This window comes from Notamacropus eugenii, chromosome 4 (assembly GCF_028372415.1).
Source record: "Notamacropus eugenii isolate mMacEug1 chromosome 4, mMacEug1.pri_v2, whole genome shotgun sequence".
NCBI lineage: Eukaryota > Metazoa > Chordata > Mammalia > Diprotodontia > Macropodidae > Notamacropus > Notamacropus eugenii.
In genome coordinates, this window is record NC_092875.1 from 45,835,735 (window position 1) to 45,856,293 (window position 20,559).

The window sequence follows — 20,559 nt, forward strand, 5'->3', positions numbered from 1 at the left end:
GAGTGAGTCAGGAGTATTACTAATCAGCTGCTGAGCAACGCCAACAGAGCCAGCTTGAGCCCAGATTGGCTTGATAGAGCACACTCAGCAGAGGACCAGCATTGTGGGCACCGAGACCATTTAACAAATGGCCAGCAAGCACAGAGCCCAGAAAGGAGTGCTCACTACCCAGCTCTCTGGTCCCATTGGACAAGGGGAAGGGAAAGTACATTCATAGAATCTCAGGGTTGAAAGGGCACCAGAAGCTTATCAAAGATTTCAATCTGAAAGAAAGCTGAGACGTTCCTGAATCCAACTCCGTTATTTTCCAGAGGAGGAAATTAAAATTCAGGAGAACCCATGGATGCACAGCTGGTAAATGTCATGCAGGATTTAAACCAATGTCATCTGACATCAAGTCCACCATACTATCATTGTACTAGTGTGCATCAGAAGTCATCTGATCCAATGTAAAACTGAATAAAAACCTTTTCTATACCATATTCAATATGTAGTCATCTAGCCTGTGCCTATAGACCTCTAGTAAGGGAGAATTCACTCCATCTCGAGGCAAGCCATTCCAATTGTTAGGAAGTTTGCCCTTAACAGAAGCCTTAACTTGACTCTTTTCTCCACAAAATTTATTAACTTATTTGTTTTCAGATTTCAACAGTCAGTGCCATAAGTTCCAAATTCTCTCCCCCTCCCTCCCACTGCCTCCCCGAGGCAACATGCAATCTTACATGAGCTCTACACATACATTCCTATTAAACACATTTTCACATTAGTCATGTTGCATAGAAGAATTAAAACGAATTGGAGAAATCATGAGAAAAAGAAAACAAAACATAACAAAGGAGAAAATAATCTGCTTCATTCTGCATTCCGACTTGATTTTTCTTTCTCTAGATGTGGATGGATTTTGCATCGTGAGTTCTTTGGAAATGTTTTAGGTCCTTGCATTGCTGTGAAGGGCTAAGTCTATCAGAAACAGCCCTCACACACTGTAGCTATTACTGTGTATAATGCTCCCCTGCCTCTGCTCACTTCATTCAACATCATCAGTTCATATAAATCTTTCCAGGTTTTTCTGAAGTCCACCTGTTCATCATTACTTATAGTACAATAGTATTGTATTACATTTTTATACCACAACTTGTTCAGCCATCCCCCAATTGATGGGCATCCTCTCGATTTTCAGATCTTGGCCACCACAAAAAGAGCTGCTATAAATACTTTTTACATGTGGGTCCTATTCCCATCTTTATGATCTCTTTGGGATACAGCCCTAGAAGCTATATCGCTAGGTCAAAGGGTATGTATATTTTTATAACCCTTTGGCCATAGTTCCAAATTGCTTTCCAGAATGGTTGGATCAGCTCACAGTTCCACCAACAATGAATTAGTATTCCAAATCTCCCACATCCTCTTCAACATTTATCATTTTCCGGTTTTGTCATGTTAGCCAATTTGATAGCTATGATGGGGTACCTCAAAGTTATTTTGATTTGCGTTTCTCTAATCAATAGTAATTTAGAGCATTTTTTCATGTGACTGTAGATAGCTTTAATTTCTTCCTCTGAAAACTTCATATCCTTTGACCATTTATCAATTGGGGAATGACTTGTATTTTTGTAAAATTTGACTCAGTTCTCTATATATTTTAGAAATGAGGCCTTTATCACAGAGAACACTTGTAACAATTCTTTCCCAGTTTTCTGCTTCCTTCCTGATCTTGATTGCATTGGCTTTGTTTGTGTAAAATCTTTCCAATCTTAACTTGACTCTATAATTTCTACCCATTGTTCTTAGTCTTGACCTCTGGAGCTAAGCCAAACAAATAAGATAATGTGTGCAAACTATGTAAATGTGAACAATTTCAAGAATTCATTAAGTGCCTGCTATGTGCCAGGCCCTGGGATAAGTGTTAAGGATGACAAAGGGGAAAAAAGACAAAAATATACACAGTCCCTTCCCTCAAGAAACTTACTTTCTAATGGAAAGAACAAACACACGATAATAAAATCAAAAAGTGTAACTGATGATAGACAAATGAAACAGTGTTACTGAAAATAACACAACTGAATAGTGTGACTGACAACACTACAGCTGAATACTCTAACAATAATACCCTTAGAATGACAAAACCAAACACGGTGACTGACAATAACACAGCCAGGTGAAACTGACAATAACACAGCCAAGTGTAACAGACAATAACATAGCCAAGTGAAACTGACCATAACACAGCCAAGTGTAACTGACAATAACAGAGCCAAACAGTGTAACTGACAATAACACAAATGAATAACAGTAACAAAACCAAACATTGTAACTGACAATAACAAACCTGGATGGTGACAATAACAAAGTTGAACGCTGTCATAGACAATAACACAACCAAATAGCAATAAAAAAAACCCCAAACACTGTAACTGACCATAACAAAAGAGACTCCTGTAACTAACACTATAAGCTTTGTCCCAAAGAAAAGCTGAAAATATTCAACTCTCTTCTTTGTAGAAGTGGGGGACCAAGTACAGAATATTGCATAATGTTCTAGTCTTAGCATAGTGCCTGGAACATAGTAAATGCATAATCAATGGTTGTTATTTAATAATGCCTCAATTCCACACTCCTTTCTTTCCTATTCTTGGTTACCTGGGATGACTCATTGGGCCAGAAGCACAGGAAGGTTAAATAAATATAAACGAAGGTGATATAAAAATAAAAGATATTAGCAACAACAACTTACTCCGTGAGCTTCTAGGAAAACTGTTCCTACAACTCTTTTTTCTACATTCTAGCATGATTCGTGACCAGACCCACATTTCCCCCAGAAAGACATAAAGGCAAAAAGAGATATACATTGTCCTCTTCTCCCTTCTACTGTTCAAAACTCTTCAATAGAAACTTTCAGGCTTTTTCTCCCAGGTCAGACCCCAAAGTAAATGAGTAATTGATGAACAAGTGTACCATTGAGCATGCCAGTGACCTCTCCTGTCAAAATTCATTTTCCTTATTTTTAGCAAAGGCAATTGTATGAAAGCAGCCACTAAAAATAATCTGTCTACTCTCCAGTTGTTATCAAAAAATTAAAAAAAAAACTGAGGCATAGCAGAGAAGCAGAGATAAAAGCTTCCAGCTTGCTAAGAAGCAGAACAGTATCATGGCTAAAGAGTTGAAAACCACACTAAAATAATCCAACCTCGTTAATATAATGGAACCAGCATAAAGTGAGAAGCCAGGAGCACTCAGGGTTTGCTAAGGAACATTATGGAAAGGATGGATTCAGGATAATTTCAACAAACAGTACGAATTTTCAGAAATACTACAAGAGTCAAATTACTTTCTCTAAGAAGCTGAAGTTGGACATTACTTATCTCTCCATTGTCACCCCCTGCCCAAATTTTCTTATGTTTATTATGCATACATTGTATATATAGTTATATGTGCATGCTGTCTCCCCTGTAGAATATAAGCTCCTTAAAGTCAGGGGTTGATTTTATTTATGTTTTCTATCTCCAGCACCTTGCACATCCAGATAGAAGACAGAAACAAGGGCTAAGATTTCACTGCTTTAGGGGACTTCCACATAAGGGATAGGGTGGGTATGATTGTCTACAAAAGCAGTTTAGCCCTTTCTCTGCCATATGTAACAATAGGGAGTTGCCTGGACCACTCAGTTGTTAAGTGATTTGCTGAGGGTCACATGTCATAAATTGGATTTGCTCCCAGGTTCTCCTGGCTTCAAGGTCAGCTATTCACTATAGTACAATACCCGGCACATAGTAGGTGTTTTATATATGCTTATTGATTAGTTGATTCCAACGTCTGATCTCTTGTTCAGCTCCCTTGGCTAATCTGAGAAATGTTCCAGATACCCCTCAAATATTTATAGTATCACTTTTTCAAATAGCCAAGAACTAGAAACAAATAGATGCCCATTGACTGGGAAATAGCTAAACAAATTATGACCCATAAGTATAACAGAATATTACTGTGTTGTAAGAAAAGATGAATATGAATAATAAAAACAAACATGGGAAGACTTAAGGGAACTAAGGCAGAGCAAAAGAAAACAGAACAAAAACTATCATAACAATGAGTAAAACGACACAAATGTAAAAAGTACAACAAAACAACTGAAACTGAATGCTGTGAAATGTCCACAGTTTGGCCCCAAATTAAAGCATCAGAAGGCAACTTCCTTCGTAGAGGTGAGGGACTATGGGACACTGCTTATGGCTTCATATTTTTCAATATGTAGAAAAGCTTTGCTAAACTTATTTCCATTTGTTTCATCTTTTTTATTCTTCATTATAAAGAATGACTCTATTGGGAGTGGAGAGAGAGCTACTGTGAGAAATAGATATGCTCTGAAAATAAAAGATTTGAAAGGAAAGGGGCCTTAGGTTATCACAGAGCAACCAAAAGTAAGGGTTGAAAAAGGCCTCCAAGACCAGCTAATTCAACCACTACTTGAATCCCTTATACAGGAATAACTATGTAACCAAATAAGATAACATATAGTACTTTGCAAACCTTAAAAGCGCTATATAAATGCTACTAATATACTACCACTAATGACTATTATTATAGCTCGCTCATTTTACAGATAAGGTAACCAAGCCCAGAGCAGTGAAGTTACCTGCTCAGGGTCACTCAGCAAACAAATGGCCAAACTAAGACTAGAACCCATGTCTCCTGACTCCTAGTTTAGTGTCATTTCAATTTACTACATCTTAGATGGCTCTTTTTCCCCTTGATTATTTATCTCCTTCACTTAGAGAGCTTCTAGAATCTAGCTATCATTTGCTCAAATTTGTTCCATGCCAGGAAAACAGATGGATGCCAGGTGAGTGTTCTCATATCACTTCCTCTTTTTGACAGCTACTGGTGACAATAATTCCCTTTCTCCCATGAATCTCAGAGCTGGGGAAGACCTCCAACTCACACCTGGACAGGAATTCTCCCATATAGTGCCACCTGTGCTGTAGGTCTGATGACCTCCAACGAGGGAGTAACCCATCACCTTTAGGAAGTTTTCCCAGATATCAAGTCTAATTTGCAACGTCCTATGCTGATGCTAGTACTGCCCTATGGAGCCAACCACAATGATGCTGAGTCTCTTTGACCAGGTAGCTTTTCCAATACTTGAAGACAGCTTTCAGCCCCCACTAGTTTTCAGTGACACATGAGCTGCTTTCGCAATGTTTTCCATTCACAGAAATAAGGGAAGACACACAAGGGCTAGCTAGTGAGCAAAGCTGTGGAATGACTCACTCTTGAACTGTTTGTCCTCTAGCACAGCTGTATGCCTGTTCTATTCAGGCAAAGCACTCCTGCCTTGACAAAGCTTTGGTTTCCTTCAACTCATTTAACCTTGAAAGTCTGACCAAACCATCCTTCCTTCCCATTTGAGACTCTTGTTTCTAAGGAGTGTGAGATATTTGACCAACATGATATAACACCACTATCGTCACCACAATGCTGATGACGATGGCAATGATGGCGATGATTATGATATTAACTAAAACTTATTTACTACTTGAACATTTGCAAAACACTACAAATACTACCTCATTTGCCCTTCACAACATCTACGGGAGGTAAGTGTCATTATTCACTTTTATAGATGAGGAACTGAGGTAGACAGAAATAAAGAGACTTGTCCAGGGTCACATAGCTTCTAAGTATCTCAAACTAGATTTGAACTCAGGTCTTCCTGACTCCAGGTCCAAGGCTCTTGGCATTATGCTGCCTAGGTCTAGGGCTTGAGAGCCAGCTCAGAAATACAGGTAAGCATGGACCAACATTAAGAGTTAACATTTACATAAAGGCTGCTAGGTGGTTCAGTGAATAGAGAGTTGGGCCTGGAGACAGGATCACTTGAGTTCAAATTAAACCTCAGATACCAGCTGTATAATGCTGGGCAAGTCATTTCACTTTTGTCTACCTCAGTTTCCTTCTCTGTAAAATGTAGATAATAAAAGCACCTGCCTCCCAGGTTGTTTGTAAGGATAAAATGAAATAATGTTTATAAAACACTTTGTAAATCTTAAAATGTGATTCAAATGTTAGCTCTTATTGTTACTAATATAATTATTACTTTAATGTTTGCAAAGGGCTTGTCACGCATAACCTCCTTTGAGCCTGGCAAGGTATTATTATCCCCATTCTGTAAACATGGAAATTAGAGCACAGAGAGGTTGTGACTTGCCTAAGATCACACAGCTAGTCAGAGAAGAGATACAAAACCATATCTTCCTTACTCCAAGCCCAAAGTTCTTTCTCCTGTAACATACTCCTTATTATTGAAATAGTAGCCACTATTGGTAAGGGAGATTGAATACAGTGTGGACTTTACTCTGAATTTATGTTCTTTCTCCATTGAGCAGTAGAGATGATGATAAGAGGGTAGAACCAGGGTTAGTTTTGTTAACTGTACTTGCGTAAATAATGATAACAGTGTGTGTGTATGTGTGTGCATGTTCATGCTTGAATAAAACAAAATTTTCAGCATTAGAACACTCCACCCTGACCCAGGTCGCTGTCCATCTAGGAAGCCAGGTGGTAAAGGAGAGGGCATGAGAAAGATTATTGACTCTTAAGTCAGAGGACTTGGGTCCGAATGCTAACTCTGTCACTTACTCCCTGTGTGATCTTGGGCAAGCCACTTCACCTCTCAGAGCCTCAGTTTCCCTATCTGTAAAATGAGGAGGTTGGACTAGATGAATCATAAGCCCCTCCTAACTTTAAATGTATGATCGTATGATTTCATATTCAAAGCAAAATAAAATAGTTCTCCATCTTCCCTAAGCATATTTCCTACTCTGTCATCCCCAGCCTGGAATGTGACTTCAGCAGGCAGAGAAACATCAGGATACACATAGAGCATACTGCACAACTCTGAGTCCACCAACCACAGATTCTGTTTAGAAACATCATGCCCATAAGTCTCCATTTTCTAAAGCTTCCTTGAGGTTGAAATGAATGTTGATCACAGATCTGCATAATCCCTGGATGCTGCCAACATTTCTAATCCACAGAGTGGAAAAGGAAACCATGAAAGTTGGGGGGAGGAGGAGGGGAACAATCTCAAGATTGAGCCTTCCAATCTCAAAGAATTAGATAAGCAACGATGGTGTGTCCATCAGCTGCCATTCAGGTTTGCATAGAGGAAATCCTGTGACAAGCAGAATATGACTATCAGACACAACTTCCAGACCAATCCCAACTCTACCCCACTCCCCCAAATCACAGAACCATGGAATGAATGTCACATAGCATAACCCTTTCAGAATCCTTCACTAAGCAGTCATCTGGTGATTCCAAAAAGGTACTCTTCTGGGACTAACACTTAGGACATGATTCATTCCTCCAGGATGTGGGCCATTAATGGGAGACAGCAAAAGAGTTGTCAGGGTAAGGGCCCTTGACTGTGTTCTAGAAACCAGCTGCACCACTGTTATTTATTCATTCTCCCATCATGTACCTGTCATATGCTAGGTGTCATGATAAGGGCTGGGGATAGAAGACAAAATATAAACTGTCCCTGCCCTCAAGAAGTTTACAATTTATCAGAGGAAACAGCATATTGAAAGGTAAGTATATGTAAAACATACACATAATAAATATGTAGCAAATTTAGGGACATTAAACTATAAGGGACAGATAGGTGGCTCAGTGGGTAGAGCAAAGGGTCTAGAGTCAGGAAAACCTGGGTTCAAATCTGACCTCAGACATCTACAAGCTGTGTCACCTTGGACAAGTCACTTAACTCTGTTTGCCTCAGCTTCCACATCTGTAAAATGAGCTGGAGAAGGAAATAGCAAACCACTCTAGTCACCTTTGCCAAGAAAACCCCAAATGCAGAGTTGGACGTGACATAAATAGCTCAACAATAAGAAAATAAAATACATAGAATTACAAACGAAACCAATTATATTAAAATGCAGTTATCAAAATATTTTTAAAAACAAATTCACAGACAACAAGTTAAGAACTCTTGGGGAGGGATTCAAAGAGGTTGGACTCTCTTGTAGGTGGCACAGCAGATAGAATGCAGCGCCTGGAGTCAGGAACATCTGTGTTCAAATATGGCCTCATATACTACCTGTATAACTCTGGGCCAGTCACTTAACCTCTGTTTGCTTCAGTTTTGTCATCTGTAAATGGGGATGATAACAGCACCTACCCTCCCAGAGTGATTGTGAGGCTCAAACAGGATAATACTTGTAAAACACTTAGCACATAGTAGGCGCTATATGAATGTTCTTGTTGCTTTTCTTGTTGTTATGGATGAAGGGAAGGTGAGGGTTTACTGTAAAGACTTCATGAAAGGTGGAAGGGAGAATGGATACCTGTTATCATTGATCTAACCAGGGAAGAAAAGTGAATCTTTACTTTCTATGGGATGATAGGATAATAGAGCTCAGATTCTATCTGGTCCAACCCTCTCATTTTATAGATGAAGAAATTAAGGCCTAGGAAAATTATTTTTCTGTGACTTCCAGGATGTGGGAATTACCTCCACTAATGCAACCCATCTCTACCTGAGCTGGATCAATCATAGAGATGTGCTCATGATGCAAAATGGTTAAATGATGTCACCCAGTTCACATAGAGAGCAAGTATAAGATGTGAGATTTGAGCCCAGGTCCTCTCAATCCAGAACCAGGAATCACTCTACAGGAGACCTGGGTTTGGTTCCTAGCTCTGTCATAGATTCATGATGGGACCTAAAACCCATGTGCTGGACAATGGGGTTAGGCTTTTGTTTTAGATTGGACCAGTAGTTTCATCAGCATATGGAACTCCCAGGGTGGTAGTACTTTTAATCAGTGAAGATTGGTGATATGAGAGATACTAAAGTTGTCAATGGCTCCAGTGCTGGATGAGGGTCCTGACACTTGGTCATGGTCATAGAGCTGGTATTTATCAGATGTCATGGTCATAGAGCTGGTATTTATCAGATGTAAGAGATATCAGACTTATTAGAGATATTTCAGTTCAGAATCACAAAATCTGAGTTGGGAGGGACCACAAAACTTTTTTATTCCTGTACTGGAAAAAGAATTCCTTCTATAAAATACTAAAAGTGCTCTTTCATCTTCTGCCTAAAGACCCCAGGTTATTCCTGACTCCAAGTCTTATCTTGTTCCCACTTCAGTATTCTGCCTCTTTGAAGGCATTTTATTTGATCAATGCCAAGGGGAAAAAATACAGATGCATAAATGAATAGGGCTCCATGTCTTTATAAAGGAAGGAGGGCTAAGATCAAAATTCATGACCTTGAGTTCCTGCTTTTATGAGGTTTGGTTAAAGGAATTTAAAGTAATTTGCCTGAAGAAGATGGCTGGGGTGGGGGAGGAGTTGTCACATGACACAGCAGTCTTCAAATATTTGAAAAGTTCCAATGGGGAAGAGAGATCATGGATTGTTTGGCCCTAGAAAGGAAAGCTAGAAAAAGTGAGTCAAAGTGCTAATAGGCAGACTTGGCCTTCATCCACTCTGATCCATCTTCCACTTAGCTGACAAAGTGGTCTTCCTAAAGTGTGTCTGACCATGTCACTCCCTTACTTAATCAGCTCCAATGATTCCTTATTACCTCTGGGATCAAACAGAAAATCCACAGTTTGGCATTTAAGGCCTTTTATGACCTCATTCCCTCCTACCATTCCAGCCTTCTCACATGTCACTCCCCTCTATCACTCTAGTATCCAATGACACAGGGTGTCTTGGGGTTTCTCAAACAACACACTCCATCTTCTGTCTCTGTATCCCAGACTCTGCCCCATACCTGGCATGCCCTGTCCCTCCTCTCCTGTGCCTCTTAGCCTCTTTGGCTTCCTTCAAATTCCGCCTCCTACAGGAGGCCTTTCATAGTCTGGCCCCTTTCCTACCTCCCAATGCTACTGTTTTCCTTCTGAGATTACATCCCATTCACACTGTACATATCATGGATTTACATAGTTGTTTTGATATTGTCTCCTCCATCACAATGTGAGTTCTTTGAAGGAAGGGACTGTGTTCTTGACTTTCTTTGTGTCTCTAGCACTTAGCACAGTGTGTGACACATGTTAAGTGATTAATAAATGCTTGTCAACTGGTTGATCAGGAAAGAAACAGAATTAGAGCTGTCTAAAAGTGGAAGGGGCAGCCTTAGAAGGAAACAGACACAGACAGAGAGATAGATAGAAAGAGACAGAGAGATAGATAGAAAAAGCCAGAGTCAGAAAGAGAGGGAAAGGAAGAGAGGGGGAAGAAGGAAAGAGAGAGAGAGGGAGAGGGAAAGAGAGGGGAGAGGGAAAGAAAGAGGAGAGGGAAAGAAAGGGGAGAGGAAGAGAGAGGGAGAGAGATAGGGAGAGAGAGGGAAAGAGAGGGAGAGAGAGAGGGAAAGAGGGAGAGAGAGAGGGGGAGAGAGAGAGAATATTGTAGTAAAACCTAAGTGGTCATTTGTTGGGGATGTTGTCAAGGGTTTAGGTTGGACTAGTAGCCTCTAAGATCCTTTCCTCAGCTGAGATTCTGTGATATTCCTCTGTCTGTGAACAACAAAACACGACCTTTAGTGATTTCTTCCTTCCTCCCTCCCTCCCCTCTCTATCTCTGGCTCTCTCTCCTCCTCCCCTTCTCTTTCTCTCTCCTCCTCCCCTTCTCTTTCTCTCTCTCCCTCCCTTCTCCTCTCCTTTTCCCTCCCCCTCTCATTTTTTCCATCATGCAGTCAAGAACTGAACCTCTTACTCCAGTATTTTAATCACTTGCCAACAGCACCTCCATCTGAGCAACCCAGGCTTGCAGAGAGGGAAGGAGATCAATGCAGTGGAGCAGGAGGAAGTCAACATGGAGTACAAGAATGGAATAGAACTAGGCATCATGGGAAACAAAGGTGAGGGGGTGAGGAGAACAAAGGAGAGCCCGGGCAACAGAGGATGATTCAGTCTGAAGTCTAGAAGATGGAGGAATCACAGAATCTCAGAGATGGAAAGGACCTCTAGTCCAACCCATCTCAGAACAAAAACACCTTCCTCAACATGCCCAACAAGTCTTCATTTGGCCTCCATTTGAAGATCCTCAATGAAGGGGAACTCACTCTCTTCAGAGACAGCTCATGCTACTCAGATATTTCCTACCTGGATTCATCCCTCTGAACACTGCCATCGTGCCCCTGGACTGGGCACCTCCCTCCTTCTTTTGGTTTCCTTCTCTGTGTTGTCTGCCCTATTAGACTGTAAGAGCATTGAGGACAAGGACCCTTTTTAAAAAAAACTCCCAGCACTTAGAACAGTGCCTAGAACATAGAAGGAGCTTAATTAATGTTTACTGACTGACTGCCTGATGGTTAGGAAGGTTATTTTCTCCCTAATCGATGAAATATCCTTCTTTTCAGTTTCTACTCAATGGTCCAAATTTTGTCCTCTGGAGTCAAGCAGAATATGCCTAATTCCTCTTTCATGTGACAATCCTTCAAGCTTCCAGGCCCCTTAGAGCTCATTTAATTCTCTCATTTTATAGATAATGAAACTGGGACCTGGGGAAGCTAAATAAATTGCCCAAATTTACCAAAGTGGCATCACTTGTTGACAGTTACCATGTGACCCTCCTCCAAGATCTACTTTCCAAGTCTTCCCTTCTCCAAGCTAAATATCCCCAGGTCCTTCATCCTCAGCCCTTCACCATATTGTTTGCCTTCCTCTGGACACTCTTCAGTTTACCATTTCCTTTCCTCAAATATGCCACTTAGAATCTCATATGCTGCTCCTGATGAAGTCTGAGTACTTGAGAGCATCATTCGATGTACAATCATCTCCTCATTGCCAGAAACCATGCCTCTCAGTAAGGTCCAAACTTACCTTCGCTTTCTTGACACACTACATTGCTGACTCACATTGAGGTTAGAGGTCCTCTAAAGCCCATAGATCTTACAGTCACAGAATCCTAGAGGGGGAAGAGACCTGTAGTCCAAATTTTTCTTAAAAAGAGTCCTCTTTACAACATACCCAATGAGTGCATCAACCAGTTTTGTCTTGAAGACCACCTGTGAGGGGCAGCCCATTCCACTCCATTTTGTAGGTGGATTAATAACTGAATCTGCTTCTCAGCAATTGCTTCTACTTATTCCTCTTAGAGTCTGGTCTCCTAAGACCAAGCAGAATGAATCCAGTTCCTCTTTCCATAAGACATCATTTCAAATACTTGAAGCCAGGTCAAGCATGATGACTATCTATAATCCCAGCTACCAGGGAGGCTGAGGCTGCTGGATCTCTTGAGCTCCTGACCCATGATGACCCATGCCAATTGGTTGACCGCACTAGCTTTGGCATTAACTTGTTGATTTGTGGGAAGGGGGACCAGGATGTCTGAGGAGAAGCATACTGCTCCAGGTCAGTAATTAAGCAGGTTAAAGCTCCCACGCCCATGCAGGCCCACGAGTATTGCTTATACTTCCAACCTGGATGACACGGGGAGACCCAATTTTTAAAAATATTAACAAACAAAAAACCAACACTTGACTATAGAATGAGGATCCAGTCTACTGTAACTGAGAGGTCAGTGTTTCTCTCTCTCCCCCTTCTTACAGAGGGGCGCTAGCCAGAGCGAGGCATCTGGACGAGCAGCTGCACTGCTACGTGATGTTGACTGCATGGGGAAAATTGAATTTGTGAGACCAAATTGAAGTGAACTATGTTTCTGCCTATGCTGTCTCCAACAGTGCCAGGCTGCTAAATGTCTTTCTTATTGACAATGTTATGGCTATTTGACTCATTTCATGCTTCATGAGTTTCATAAACCTAGACTGCCCAGCAATCAACATTTCCGTTTGTTTTCCTTGACAGTGTTATCTGACATTTTTAAAGTGACTTCAGGATTATCTAATTCCTACCCCAGCCTCCTCAGTCACCACTCAGTTTATTTTTAGGAAGGAAAGAGTCATTGATCACGATATAATTGTGCCAGTAGGAAAACAGGAAGATGAAAGAATGAAAAGGTAGAGGGGGCTGAAGATACCATCCAGAACAAATTTCTTTTTTTTCCTTCATTATCTAGTCATTTTCTTTTATTAAGGTTATTTATGCCTTTTTGTTTTTACAACACAATCACTCCAGGATCCATCTTCCTTCCCTCCTCCCCTTCAGTGAGGCTTCCCTTGTAACAAAGGGAAAAAATAGCTAAACAAAACCAAGAGACACATGGACCATATCTGACAACCCGTGTAACAATTCCATACCCATAGCATCTTTTCAATGAATTAAGAGAATTACACTTCTTTATTTCTTCTTCATCTAACTCCTTCAGATAGAAAATGACCTCAGAGCCAGAAAAATCTGGGTTTGTGTCCCTTTCTCTGACCTGTATTGGCTGTGTGACCCTGGGCAAGTCCCCTAAGCTCTCTGTGATCTAAGCAACAGTCTGGGACTGTAAGCTGCAAAAGAAGTGCCAAGCTACACAGGCAGATAGAGTTTCTTCATCAAGGAATTCCATGTTATAGTGAAATCACAGGTTTTCTCCCTATACTTAACCTTAGTATCTCTGTCAGCTTCTCACCACTTATAATTCCACCATCCTAGTTCAAAATTTCATTTGATGTCTCTCAGACTATTGGTGTCCATGTCTCTCTCCCTCTCTAATCCATCCTTGCCATCTTCCTAAAATCCAGGCCTAGAATCCACTTTACTTCTGTCCTCAAAGATCTTCAGTGACTCCCTATCACCTAAAGGATAAGATGTATGTTCCTTACCATGACATCAGATCTTCCACAGTCTGGCTCCCATCTATCTTTTCAGTCTTATTTCATATTAGTCTTTTCCCATACACCTCCATCTCAATCAAACTGAACTTTGGGATATTTCCTAGACTCATCTTGCCCTCTCCCACCATCCCTGCCTGGTATACCCTCACTCCTTATCTTGACCTGAAAAAAAATCTTCTTTCTCCAGAGTTTTGCTCCAGGTTAATTTTCTCCATGAAGCTTGCTTTGCCCCCTGCCCAAGTGAAAGGATTTTCCCTTTCTCCACACTTTCCCCAGAGTATTTTGTCTGGCTTTCTCTTGATCATGAGGAAATGCCTTCTGTCAATGTAGGCTTAGTACCTCATCTACAATATATAGCTTTAGACAGTTACCTAGAACATTGCAAATTTAGGCGACTTGCCTAGGGTCACATGGTGGCATGTACAAGGGTAGGACTTGAATTCAGATCTTCCTGGCTTTGAAACTGTCTACTCACTGTGGTACACTGTCTCTACTACCTTCAATGAGCACCTAATAAACAATGATTGAATTCCCTCAGCACCTCTCAAGGGATGGATATATAATAAACACTTATTGGTTGGAATTTTCACCCACCGGAGGGGCCCCAAAACCTACATAGCAAATATTGATTGGGAAACAGCTTTCTTAACCCATCTTTCTAGAGTCCAGGGGTGGAGAACCTGTAGCCTCAAGACCACATGTGGCCTTCTAGGTCCTCAAGTGTGGCCTTTTTGACTGAATCCAAACTTCACAGAACAAATTCCCTTAATAAAAGGATTTATCTAATAAACACTTTCCCATTATTTCCCATTACTTGGTATATTTCAGCACCCTGGCCTGCTTTGCAGAATCACAGAATTTGGGAGTTGAAAGGGACGTTTCTAGCCATATGTTCCAAGCTTTACTAATTAATTCCTCACTATAAGTCCAAAAAGTCCCTAGCACTGAGATGATGTTCCCCTGTCCCCATACATGGGGTCCTATCTCCTGCTCTTATTCCATTGTGTGAGCTGATCTCCCTAGCCTAGAAGGTTTCTCTTTATCTTCACCCTCTTCCAACTGCTAGCTTCCTGTAAGGCTCACCTCAAGTAGCTCCTCCTCCAGGAGGTCCTTCCTGATTTCCCCAGGGTTAGTGTTCTCCCTCTCCCTCCCTAAGTGCCTTGTGTTTATTTTGTCATGTGTTTTGTGTGTATTAAAACACCTTGAGGTCAGTGATACTTTTATCTTGCTACCTAGCTCAGTCTTGGCACATAACTGATGCTTAAGAAATGCTTGGTTGATCATATACTTTGAAATGATTTCTATGCATACCCATTATTCCTAGTAGAATCTAAGCTTTTGGGGGGTAAAGATTGTTTTCTTTTTGGTTTTGTATCTGTAACCTTAGAGAGGAAGTGGGACATGATGGATGGAGATGGTCTTCAAGGGAGGAAGACCTAGACTTGAGTTCCATCTTGTGAAACAGACTGACTATGTCATCTTGGGCAAATCACTGAGCATCTTCAGCATCCCAAAACAACTCCTTAAGATTCTAGGTTGCAGAGGAAGCTAAGTGGTGCAGTGGGTAGATGGGGCTGGAGTCAGGAGGACTTGAGTTCAAATCTAGCCACAGACACTTACTAGCTATGTGACCCTAGACAAGTTCCTTAACCCCAATGACCTAAAAAAAGATTCTATGTTACACAGCAAGTGCTGATCTGCTTTAGTAGAGGGATTTTCCTCTACAGGAGCACCCTACTCCAATGACATCCTAGGTATGGTCCAAAAATATCCTCAGCACCCAGCATAAAGCCTAACACATAGTTGTTTGTAAAGTAAATCAAACTGAATTCTCTCCAAATCAGATGATGATTCTCATACTAAGAGCAAGCTAAAATCATTCAGAGTTTCTTTGCCCTGAGAAAATTCAAGATGGGAAATGATTCAAACTGAGAGCATTGAGAGATTATAACAAGTGAAGGAATTGGGAGAGAAAGTAGATTGCTGAGCCCCACCGATCTACACATCAGAGTCCATCCAACCCTTAGCAAGGGCTCAAAGTGCTTAGAACAGGGCTTGGTACCAGGTACTATATGAATATTAACTACAGTTATTACTATTATTATTAACCTAGGTCCAAAGAATGCTCTCACAGATGCCTGGTCACCTGCAAACAAGGGAAAAGAAAGGTCACTTCTTAGCCCTATGTTTCAGCATATTGTCTTCCTGTCAAAGACCTTGGGTAAGGAATATGGCCTCCTCCCAATCTAATAGGAGGTGCAAAGGATCAGCTTAGACTTAACTCTTGTTGAGGCACCATGGAGAAAATTTAAAAAACAAACAAACAACTCTGCCTCTTTTTGAGTGATTACTTCCTTTCCCAGTTGCCAAAGTAAGAAGATGAGATGAGGATTTGTATGATACCTTAGAAGGTATAGAGCCTGGTAGATTCTAGATCTAGATGCATCAATAGCATCCTCTCTCTTACAATGAATGAATGAATGAATGAATGAATGAATGAATGAATGAATGAATGAAAAAGGTATTTAGTTAGCAACTACTACGTGCCAGTCACCAGAGATACAAATACAGAGACACTCTCTGGCCTTAAAGACATTACCTTCTAATATGGTAAGATAATACATACAGGTGAGCTTTGGTCAAGAAAGGGAATTTTGGTCTGTGTAGTCTCAGGATGGTGAAGTGATCCATAGGATAGTTGTTAATGTGCCCTTTCTGGAAGCAATATTAGCCCTGATTTGATTACTGTGCCTGGAGCAAGACAGAAAACCAGAAGAGAGAGGTCTAAGAAGGTAAATACATGCAGTAAAAGACAGACAGTAAGATGGCAAGGGCAGATGACTGGATATGCTGGGAAGCCTGTTGTGGGACTGGTTAGATATGGTGGCTTAGGTTCATGAAGTCCATACACACTCACCTAACAGATCAGCTCAGACCCAGGGTGGGATTTCGAAAGTCTATGCATTTTGCTTCTGAGGGAAGCAGAAAATAGGTTTAATCTATTGAGGCATGTCTAGGGTCTAGGATCTAGAGGGAGAGATGGAGCTCTGCACCAGAGCAGATGGCAAGCTGCCCAAGGATGGCTACCTGGCTAGGCTGGAATAACACTGCTTTTAACTTTCTCCTCTTTATAAAGGATTCAATTCAGTAAGCAATGATTAAGAACTTACTCTGTGCATGGAATAATGATGCTAGGTGGCTATAAATATAATAATGATGGTAGGTGATGGGGATATAAATGTAGCCCAATTTTAAAGAGTAACAAAAGGGGTCTCATTCAAAGCCCAGCTTCAGAATGACAAACATCAACTAGTCACTGCCCTCAGGGAACTTACATTTTACTGAGAAGAGCTATAGATACAGAGAATTAAATACAAATTAGACCAAGAGTAAAACAAAGTAATTTCAAGGAAGAACTCCAGTGCCTGGAGGCAGTTGGAAAGGCCTCATACATGAAGGTGGCATATGAGTTGTTCTTTAAAGGAATATACAAACTGGAGGATCACAGCTTGGCAGAGTTTAGAAGCATCAGATCCACCTTATTTTGCATCTGATTAAACGAACACACATGGCAGTTAAATGACTTGCCCAGGGTCACACAATAAGTATTTGAGGTAATATTTGAACCATGATCTTCCTAACTCTAAGCCAGTGGAAGGACACACTATACTGTGCTGCTTCCCAAGGATTCCATGAGGCAGAAGTGAGGAGAGAGCCTGAAGGACAGGTTGACATTTAAGGACCATCCCTCAAAGACTAAGAAAGATCCCCCAGTCAATAAACTTTTATTGACAATATGTGTTTGGCCCCATGCTAAGTGCTGAAGTTATAAAGAAAGGCAAAGATAAAGTCTGCAAGGAGCTCACCTTTTAATGGGAGAGACAACCTGTACCCAGCCATGCTCAAATAAGACATGTATGGGGTAAATTGGAGTGAAAGAAACTTTGTTCATGATTCTGCAGCAAAATGCCCTAATCCAGACTAAGAAATCTGGTTTAATCCTCTTGTTTATTAACCAAGGACTTCAGTTCATATAGGGAGCTAGGGGGCTCAGTGGATAAAGCACCAGACCTAGAGTCTGGAAGACTTGACTTTAAATCCGGCCTCAGACATCTACTAGTTGTGTGACGCTGAGCAAGTCACTTCACCCTGTCTGCCTCAATTTCCTCATCTGTAAAATGAGCTGGAGCAGGAAATGGCAACCACTCCAATGTCTTTGCCAAGAAAACCCCAAATGAAGTCTTAGAGAGTCAAACATGAGTGAAACAATTGATTGGCTCCTATGATGATGTACTTGACAAACTGGGGAATATGAACTTCAGCAGAAGATGGGCTCCAAAGGGAGGATGTTTTCATGTATCATCTTCTAACTCTGTTAGCAGAGTTAGTATAACTTTAATCAGATGTCCACATTTCACACTAACGTTTGCTATTGAAATTATTTTCAAATGGTTATCATTCTGAGGCCTCAGGACATCATAAAAGTCAATGGAAGCATTATGATCCCCACAATGAGTTATGGAAGATTATATCGCCTCCCAGCACAAGAGGGAAATGAAATCCCTGATTTATTGTCCTGTGTCAAGTCTGAACAAGGGAAGGTCTTGGCTGTGAACGTAGAGACTGAGAAGGGACTGTGAGAAAAAGATAAGAGTAATACGTATTTGAGCTGCACCTGACTTCTCAGTGTGTTTCTCCATAGAAAGCAGAGACAAGGAGTCGGCCACCTAGGGTGCAATATTTAAGGTGGGGTACAGCAGTGGTGGAGTAGAAGGTGGGCTGGATTTGGACTCAGAAGATCTAGGTTCAGATTCTGTTTCTGCCACTTACTATTCATGTGACCTTAGGCAAATGACTTACCTTCTATGGACCTTGGACTAGGTCTGATGGCCTCTAATGTCTCTGCCAACTCTAAATCTTGGTCCAGTAATGGCTACTGTTCAATACACCTTCACAAATGCAGGCATATTAATGCCAAAAAATTCTGTTTTCCATGGCAGATAGGTATGTATGTTGTGGGAAGCCAAATTTCATTCACTACAATGAAGATGCAAGTCAGAGTCAGAGGATGTGAGTGTGATCCATGGCTCTACTATTACTCTCTCTGTAACCTTGGAGATGAGGGACTGAAGTCAGCAGCAGTAGGTACAACAATGGACTTGTAGATGGTGCTTTAGAGTTTGAAATGTGCTTTAATTCATTTGGACTATCACAATAAACTATCACAAAGGTTTGTGGGTTTTAGATGGAGCAGTGGATAGAGCATTGGTCCTGGAATCAGGAGAACCTGAGTTCAAATCCACCTTCAGACACTTACTAATTGTGTGACTCTGGGAAAGTCACTTACCCCTGTTTGCCTTAGTTTCCTCATCTGTAAAATGTACTGGAGAAAGAAATGGCAAACCACTCCAATGTCTTTGCCAAGAAAACCCTAAATGGGATCAGGAAGAGTCTGATAGGACTAATCAACCAAACTAGAACAACAATAAGAGAGCCATTACATGCATTATCCACAGTTTATGGATAAAGGAAGTGAAACTCAGAGAAAATGGTATGGCATTGATAACACAGCTAGTAAGTGTCAAGGGCAGGATCTGAACCCAGATTTTCTCTCTTAGACTAGTTCTCTGAAGTCACTGGATGTTGAGGAGCCTGTTTCCTCATCTGGAAAATTAAGCTGTTTAACTAAACACTTATCAAGATCTCCTTCCAGTTCTAAATTCTACTTTCCTCCCATGGTCAGTCATGCAAAGGGGACACAATTTTCAAACCATACCTAGGTGTGTGCCTCTGTCATTGAATTCAGTACTTTAAACAGTCAGTCAAGCAACATTTCTTAAGTGTTTAGCGTGCCACAAAGAAAGACTAAAACAGTCCCTGCTTTTGGACCAGGAAGTTGGGGTTAAAAAGTAGATAGAAGGTCTTGTCAAACACAAAGGTTTGTCCTGGTCAGCCAGGGTGCTTCTAGGCATCAAGTACTTGGGACCAGCTGACTTCCAGACCATGTGAGCAACGAGATGGAGGACCAGACATTTCCTCAGATCCCCATGACCTCTTAAAACTTCCCAAAACAGAAATCTGGACCAAAGATAAGAAACTTCAACTGTCTCCATGGTCTAGGGCAGCCAGATTAAAGAGTTAAAATAACCCCAAAACCTCATGAATTCATGTTTGCTGATCTGAAGATCACTCAGTATCCCTCCCCCACCTCTCATACTACCAGCAGCAAAGCTTTACTAGCTCAAGAACCTGACACAGAGGTTGAGGCTTGTAACAAAACCCAACCCCATACGTTGGTCCCTCCTCCCTTTTTCCAATTTGAAGGAGACTCTGGCTTCAGGCTGCAGAAGTTTGCTCAATAGCAGGGAAAGTAGCAACTCTTCAGGAGCAAAAGCCTACTATGCAGCACCAGCAGTAGCAAAGCCCTTAACTACTGGTGCTTCAATGAACAGGAACCTTGTAGAACCAGTGTGAATTGTCAGTGCCAGGGTGTATAACCTCTTAACACTAGCATGGAAACTCTCTGAACTGCCTAGAGAGAGTGGGATAAGAAATCAGGGCTAGAACCTATGTGGCAGGTGAGTGGGGAGGGTGGGAAGGGCCTGAAAGGGACTGTGCAGAACTCTACTAAGCCTGAGAAAAAAAGCACATCCAATTGAATCCAGTTCTGAGCACCCAAAAGTCACTTGGGGCAGAGTAGGATGTTGAATCATGAATTTTCCAGTGTGAGAGGAGGCTAAAAATCTTTGAGAACCAGCTCCCAAGGAAACCACCAGAGGATAAAATCAGAAAGGGAAGAAGGGAAAATTGGGGAAGTGGAGACTGAA

General features: G+C 41.2%; 1 protein-coding gene and 1 long non-coding RNA gene across 3 annotated transcripts in view; one reads left to right on the forward strand and one right to left on the reverse strand.

The window, feature by feature from the left end:
* The window catches only part of RIMBP2 (RIMS binding protein 2), a 475,720-nt gene that overhangs the window by 186,793 nt on the left and 268,368 nt on the right, over positions 1-20,559 (reverse strand). Inside the window, exon 1 of one of the 2 annotated variants that reach the window (XM_072600737.1) lies at positions 10,726-10,814. The exons of the other annotated variant lie outside the window; for it this stretch is intronic. The gene's annotated coding sequence lies outside the window, so the exon portion shown is untranslated. Of the gene's footprint in view, positions 1-10,725; positions 10,815-20,559 lie in introns of those variants that run through there. 2 annotated transcript variants of the gene reach the window in all.
* Positions 9,357-16,059, forward strand: LOC140499393 (uncharacterized). The gene is made up of 3 exons (XR_011965427.1): positions 9,357-9,987; positions 10,753-10,870; positions 15,846-16,059. It is a non-coding gene; the product is annotated as an uncharacterized lncRNA (long non-coding RNA).